The sequence below is a fragment of the Austrofundulus limnaeus genome, unplaced genomic scaffold (assembly GCF_001266775.1).
Source record: "Austrofundulus limnaeus strain Quisiro unplaced genomic scaffold, Austrofundulus_limnaeus-1.0 Scaffold1862, whole genome shotgun sequence".
Classification (NCBI taxonomy): domain Eukaryota; kingdom Metazoa; phylum Chordata; class Actinopteri; order Cyprinodontiformes; family Rivulidae; genus Austrofundulus; species Austrofundulus limnaeus.
This window is the reverse complement of record NW_013954264.1, coordinates 1-6,394: the sequence shown is the minus strand read 5'-3', so window position 1 is coordinate 6,394 and position 6,394 is coordinate 1. Positions and strand designations below refer to the sequence as shown.

Genomic DNA, 6,394 nt, shown 5'->3' with positions numbered 1-6,394 from the left:
ATACATTAAGTAATTGGATTGAACGGCCATTCAAAATAAAAATGTATCATGTAAACACCTCATTCAGATTATTCTGATCTGATTCAGCTCAATACGAAATAATTTTTCATCGAAATGAGAGAGGTGGTTTATTTCTAATTCTAATTCTAAAATCCAGGAGTCCAGACTTGGACTGGTGAAAATCTAATAATTCTCATTTCAGCAGTCTTCTGCCATAAATGAAATGATTAATGTTGGGGCGACTGTCGGGGTCTGCAACATCAGATTACAGTGGAAGTGGGATGAAGTTATCAGTACGTKTGAACCAACACAGAGACGTTCAGTTCATTTCAGAACTAACTCTGAAGAGCATTTTAATTATCAAATACATGCACAACATCACGCTGCTGTCGACAAGCAGAGGCTCCCATCAATTAATGGATTCTGCTTGTTACCGAGGAACTGAATAATGAGGTTGCTGTGGCAACTTCCGTGTTGTGAAGTGGCTGTAATCCCTCTCCCCTCTGGGTCGAGGTGCCTCCAGTCCGGCTGAATAGTTTCATAAATAAACTGAAGGAGAAGTCACTGAAACTAAAGAAACTTCTTCTGTTTCTTTTTTTTTTCTAATGAATATTCTCATCACTGCAGAATAAAGTTGATAAAAAGGAAGTTGTGTGAATTGTTTCACATACATTAACGTATTGAAGACGACTGGCTGTGATGTAAGGAGTTTGAGCAGGAGAGGTGTGGACTTTTGCAGCTGATGCGATGCGTCAACCAATCAGAGACTCCACTGTGTGACGTGGTGACAGGTTTTCCAACGGGACAGTTTCTGAATGATGTCCACTAACCTGAAACAGATGGACAGGAGCTCTTTAGCTCAAATCGAGGGCCTGCAGTCGTGTCCTGACAGATATCAGCACCGATGCAAGTCAGCGGCTCATCAACCTGGACTCGGGACAAAAATAGTTCTGAAAGCGAGCCTCATCAGCTCGCAGCTCCTGGAGTGGTGAAACTCACCAAACTCAGAACATCACTGAATTATCTGGTGAATTAATTATSAATTAATTATCCAGTGTTGTATAAAGTACCTCAAAGTGTTACTTGAGTAAAAGTACAAGTGTCTTACCCTAAAATTACTTTGGTAAAAGTTCAAGTCTCCTCTAAGAAGACTACTTGAGTAAAAGTCTTAAAGTATCTAATATATTTTATACTTGAGTATCAAAAGTAAATTTCTGAAATAAAATGTGCTTAAGTATTAAAAGTAAAAATACTGAGTAAAAATGAGTGGCTAGACTTTCCAAAATAACATTTATTGGCTCTCAACGTGCTACACAAGCGCTTCAGTGCAATTTTGACTTGTGTCAGACCTCAAAGTGCACAAGTGTCCAACTTGAAGCACTGGATGCAYTTTTYACACTGAAATCATGTTCAGTGTGGACGCAGCATGAGTGTCCAGCTTCTGAATGTGATGCATTCATATTCAGATTTCATATGAGGAAGCAGAATTTTTTTAAATGACATATTTAAAAAAAATGGCCAAAATAAAACACGTTCTTTTAAGCAAGTATTTTAACCTATAAAAATACTATCACTAAAAAAAACTCCAAAATGGCTTCATATATGGTTTATATCTTCATTTTTTCTTTGTAATCCTCACTAGTTGATTCCTAGTTCTAACCAGGACTTGCAATATGTTCAGACTAAGAAATCAGTGAGTTTAATACAAGATGAGCAACAATTAGCTGTTTTTAATCATAATCTGTCTTTTTTTTATACTGATGAGATGTTTATGCTTCATTATAAATAGATTTAAGGATAATATTTCCTCTAAGATGATAAACATTATAAACCAAGTGAAAGATTTGAACCCGTTTGAATGAGATTCTGTTCTTTCAGAAACAGCTGAGGTTTACAGAAGATACTTTTTTTTCTGAACTGTGACATAAAATCAAAAAAAGTATATTTTAATGTGTCTTGTAACTGCTTGTTCATTTCATATACATGGTCCACTTATTTAAATGATCAGTTTTTGTAGAATAGATACATGTTTTCTATACTGACTGTAGATGAATTAAAATTTGTCCTTATTTCGCAGGAGTGCGTCTCATTAAATAAAACCTGTCACAATGGCAGTGTTTTTATTGCCGTTGTTTTTGCTCTACCCACTGAGCAACAATGAACAGCTTCCATAATGATTTTGCAGAGAAACACATTCCTGTCTGTGGCTTCTGTGGTTGGGAGGAAGCGGAGTGATGGCATGGCCTTTAATGACACAGTTTTGTTGTTTGGAGCCCGCCGAGGTGCCTGAAATGAAAACATAAAAAATAAGCAGGATATAAATGAACATATGCATGAAGTAAAAAATAAATAAATACATCCTGGATCAATGTTGTCTGGCTGCCTTGTTGCTCTGTCCTACCTTCAGCTTGTCACAAAAAAGAGGAGGAAATCATAGAAAAGCTAAACAATGAGGTGCATCCAGTGTGTGTTTGTGCAGAAGTGCACCTGTGTGTGTGAGCGTGCATCCGTCTGCATCTCTTATAGATATTCAAATGGCTTCATGCAAAAACTGGATGGAGAGGCTGCTGAAGTGTTGGCTCTTCTTTTTCTCTCCTCAACCAAAAGGTCTTTGATATGATAATGATGTATCGCCACAGGGGCAGCAAAGGTCAGAGACATGCAGAGATTTACCCCAGGTGTCAGCATCTGTGCTCTACGTGGAAACAGGAGACACTCTGCTCACCATTAACAGATGCAATATGTTTTTATCTGCACTACAAGGACACTATTCACTGTTAATTCAAATACATTCGAATCTCATCAATTTCAATGCAAATCTTAATGTGTTTATAGTAGTTTTAAACAAGCAATGAAAACATGAACCTCTCACTAGGCCTGTTGTGATAAATCAATTAATCACAATAATTAAAGATTCATCATGTTTTTCTCTTTTCTACTCCTCAGCGTAGGGAGGAGTGAACTCTGACATCAAGTATTTTCCAGGTTTGTGCAAACTGTGCTGAAACTTGGGTTTACTAAGAGTTGTTTTTTTTGCACTACATAAATTTTGTAAATATTATAAGCAACATTCTGGTGATCGCACTTATAGGTTAAAATGGCCTGCAAATGATAAAATTTATCACAATAATTTTGGAGACAATTTATCGTTCAGAAAAATTGTGACAAGCCATACCCCCGTCTATTGACACTCGAGAGTGTCTTGTAAAATTTGATTGCCATAGCATTATCCAGGCATTTTCCAGATTCATGGTCTCCAACCTTCATTTTAAACTAATACACTGAGCCCTTTATGGTCTCCAAATGATATTATCGTTTATCGCAATAATTTTGGAAACAATTTATCGTCCAGAAAAATTGATCATGAAAGGCCTACCCCCTGTCTATCGGCACTCTGGAGTCTCTTGTGAAACTGGATTGCCATAGTAGTATCCAAGTATTTTCCAGGTTCATGGTCCCTTAACCTATTGTAAGGGCTCAATACATTAGTTTAAAATGGTCTCCAAATGATATCGTTTATCACAATAATTTTGGAGACAATTTATCGCCCAACAGAATCTATCATGATAGGTCTACTCTCGTCTTTCAACACTAGAGTTTCTTGTAAATTTTGATTGCCATAGCAGTATCCAGTTATTTTACAAAATACCAAAACAGCAGCAGTCATGCAGTAGTAACTTAAGTGATACCATTAGCAATAAAAACAACGTTTAAAGCGTTGAGCACAACACAGTAAATGAATATCTAAAGTCTGTATCCCAGTGAGAAAGGTTTGCTATAGTACCTCGGAGTTAAAGCTCAGGAGTTGAGTAAATTTGTATCCTGTTATGTTGTGAAGAAAAGTGACAAATTAGATCATCAGACCTGGAACTTTTTTCTGATTTTTATTATGAAAACAGTCATGTTTGTTTTGCTCTCGCAGCCTCTTTGTATGCAGCCGTGCCGGCCTGATACCTGTTCTGGATTCTCAGCATGCGCAGCACACGTTGTTGTGACTGTGAGCTGTACATACTTCAGCAGACAGTTTGCTGCTTTCAGGCGCTGGTGGACACCCGCTGGTCTTTCTGGCAAACAGCATGGCACAACAGCATGCAACGTTCACGCCCCCACTCTCCTTTTTTGCCAGGTGCTAAAAAGGCTGTTAGATACAGTTGAGGTCATCTGTTGGAAAAAAAAAATCCAGGAAATTAAAGGGGCAGAATATCAATTCCCAACATGGCAGATTATTATCATTATTTTATTTTTACCAGACGAATTGTTCTCCTGTGAGGCCGAGCTCAAGCCAGCAGAGTGTGCAGTGACAGCAGCATCAGTGGCATTATGAGCCTGTAGACTCAGCCTAATGTTCTGAAAACCAAACTGCAATTTTAGCTGGACGCTTGAAATTACCACTGTCAGTAAACACATCATTGAGCAAATGGTCTGATAGTTTCAAACTGGATCTCAGTCCAATCCGCTGCTGGAATCTCAGTAGTTATGTCGAGTTTATCAATAATAATGTAACACATTTTAAATGCAGTGTAACAAAGTGCTTCACAAATGAGACTCAATCCATATAAGGATGTATAAATTACAGCCACATCATTATGACCACCCAACTAATACTTCAGAATCTTGTATCCAGTGGGATATGGTCTCTCTGGGTAGGACTTCTCACGCATACGATCAGATCTAATCAAATCTAATCCAATCGGGGATGTTTTGGTCTTAAATATTGGATTTTATACATGGATCAAACCACTGGGATGTACTTTTCTTTACACTCCTATGCTTTGAAAAGTGTTTGTGTTCCAGATTGAGGTGAACAAATGGTGTCATTAAATGAGCATAGCTGTTAAACTTTGGTCTGGGTGTTAGCGTCCCCATATGCTCTTCTCATGACAGTGAATCAATCAGTGATTTAATGAACTGTATTGGAGTTGCTGGTTGGTGTAATGTTATAGTAACCTTGTTGACTTTGGTAAACCAAAACCGGTTAACCAGTGAGTTTTACAATGAGTTAGTTGTGTAGTAGATTATTGATGTGGTTTGTGTATGAAGTTTAGTTGTGGATGTTTCAAAATAAAGGAGAAGGGGGTCTCTGCAGTCACCAGTAGGAGTTTCTTACTTTGTGGGAGGAACTGACCCAAGACATGATTGGTCAGATTAACGGTGGTGTTTGATGAAGCTGGGGGTGTAGCAGGGAGTAGCTCGGTCAAATTGGGCAGGAAGCACCTATATTTATTAAATATAGAGAATTTTAGTCATAACTTGAAACAGGAAGGTGCTAGTTGCACGAAATTTGAACGTCATACACCAAGGGCCAACTCCGCCCACACCAAAACCTCTGCCAATCACAGGTAGGGCCAACTCTGTCCACAGGACATGTACTGCAGAGACCCCCTACTAGAAAATAAAGTGTGCAATCTAGAGATTGAGTAAAGTTCACAATAAAATTTAGTTTAAATCCTTTAGTTTTTCATTATTAAAAATAGTCCTGTCCAGATCAGTAAGTTTATTTCTGTAATTTATTTATACTTTCTGTTCCATCTGTCAGTACTTGTAGCTTTCTGAAGCTCTTTCAACATTTTCTTCAGACATTGTTTATTTCACTCATTTTCAGCCCAGTCTGTCTTATTCCAGACTGAAAGCATTCTGTGCAGTGAGTGGTGGACAAGTGGAGCACAAAAGACCTTAAAAACTATATTTAGCAGATAATAAAACTTGACAGATGCCAAGTTTTCAGCTGAGGGCTCTTTGGGAATCACCTTGTTGGTGCTAAAATACTTTGTCAAACTCAACTCTGGCATTTTTTTTTGTTGAAATAAACTATAACAGATTGATAGAAAAAGAGATTTTAGATGTAAACAAATTAACATCTAGGATTTTACTCTGTTAAACTTGGTTCTGAAAACTTCAATGCTGCTTGTAGGATTAACATTAACATTTAGAGTGAAAAAGCCCAAACACAACACATACTTGGRGCAAATGATGCAGCTAGTTGTGTATTAATGCTTGGTTTTTCCWGTGAACATCTGCCTACCTTCCACCAGCGACATCACCTCACACTGCGTGGCATCTGCTGCTGAAGGTTTCTGTTAGCTGGAAGGCTGCTGGCTCATCTGCACAGCTTACCCGGTTCTGACAGCCGGACTTCATGGAGACACAGGCCACTGTGCTCCACAGGTGGGAACAGAGAGGTTTGTCAGGGCTCGGGGGCTACGTCGTAATCACCCCCACCCACCACAGCAAGCCTTAGAATATCTCTCCCTCCATGGGYGRTAGCAGAAAGCATCAGTCTTGGCCGCAGCTCCGGCTGTCCTGCTGCTGACAGAGCCGATGTGTGGTGCTGAAGTGATCTGTTTATACAGCTGTTGTGTGTGTGTGTGTGTGTGTGTGTGTGTGTGTGTGTGTG

The 6,394-nt window shown here is 38.8% G+C and overlaps 1 long non-coding RNA gene across 1 annotated transcript; it reads right to left on the bottom strand.

Annotated features, from left to right (window-relative positions):
* Positions 1–3,906: 3,906 nt before the first annotated feature.
* LOC106536530 (uncharacterized) lies at positions 3,907–6,352 on the bottom strand. The gene is made up of 3 exons (XR_001312556.1): positions 6,023–6,352; positions 4,248–4,347; positions 3,907–4,161 (listed from the first exon to the last, which is right to left on the bottom strand). It is a non-coding gene; the product is annotated as an uncharacterized LOC106536530 (long non-coding RNA).
* Between the last annotated feature and the right edge of the window lie 42 nt (positions 6,353–6,394).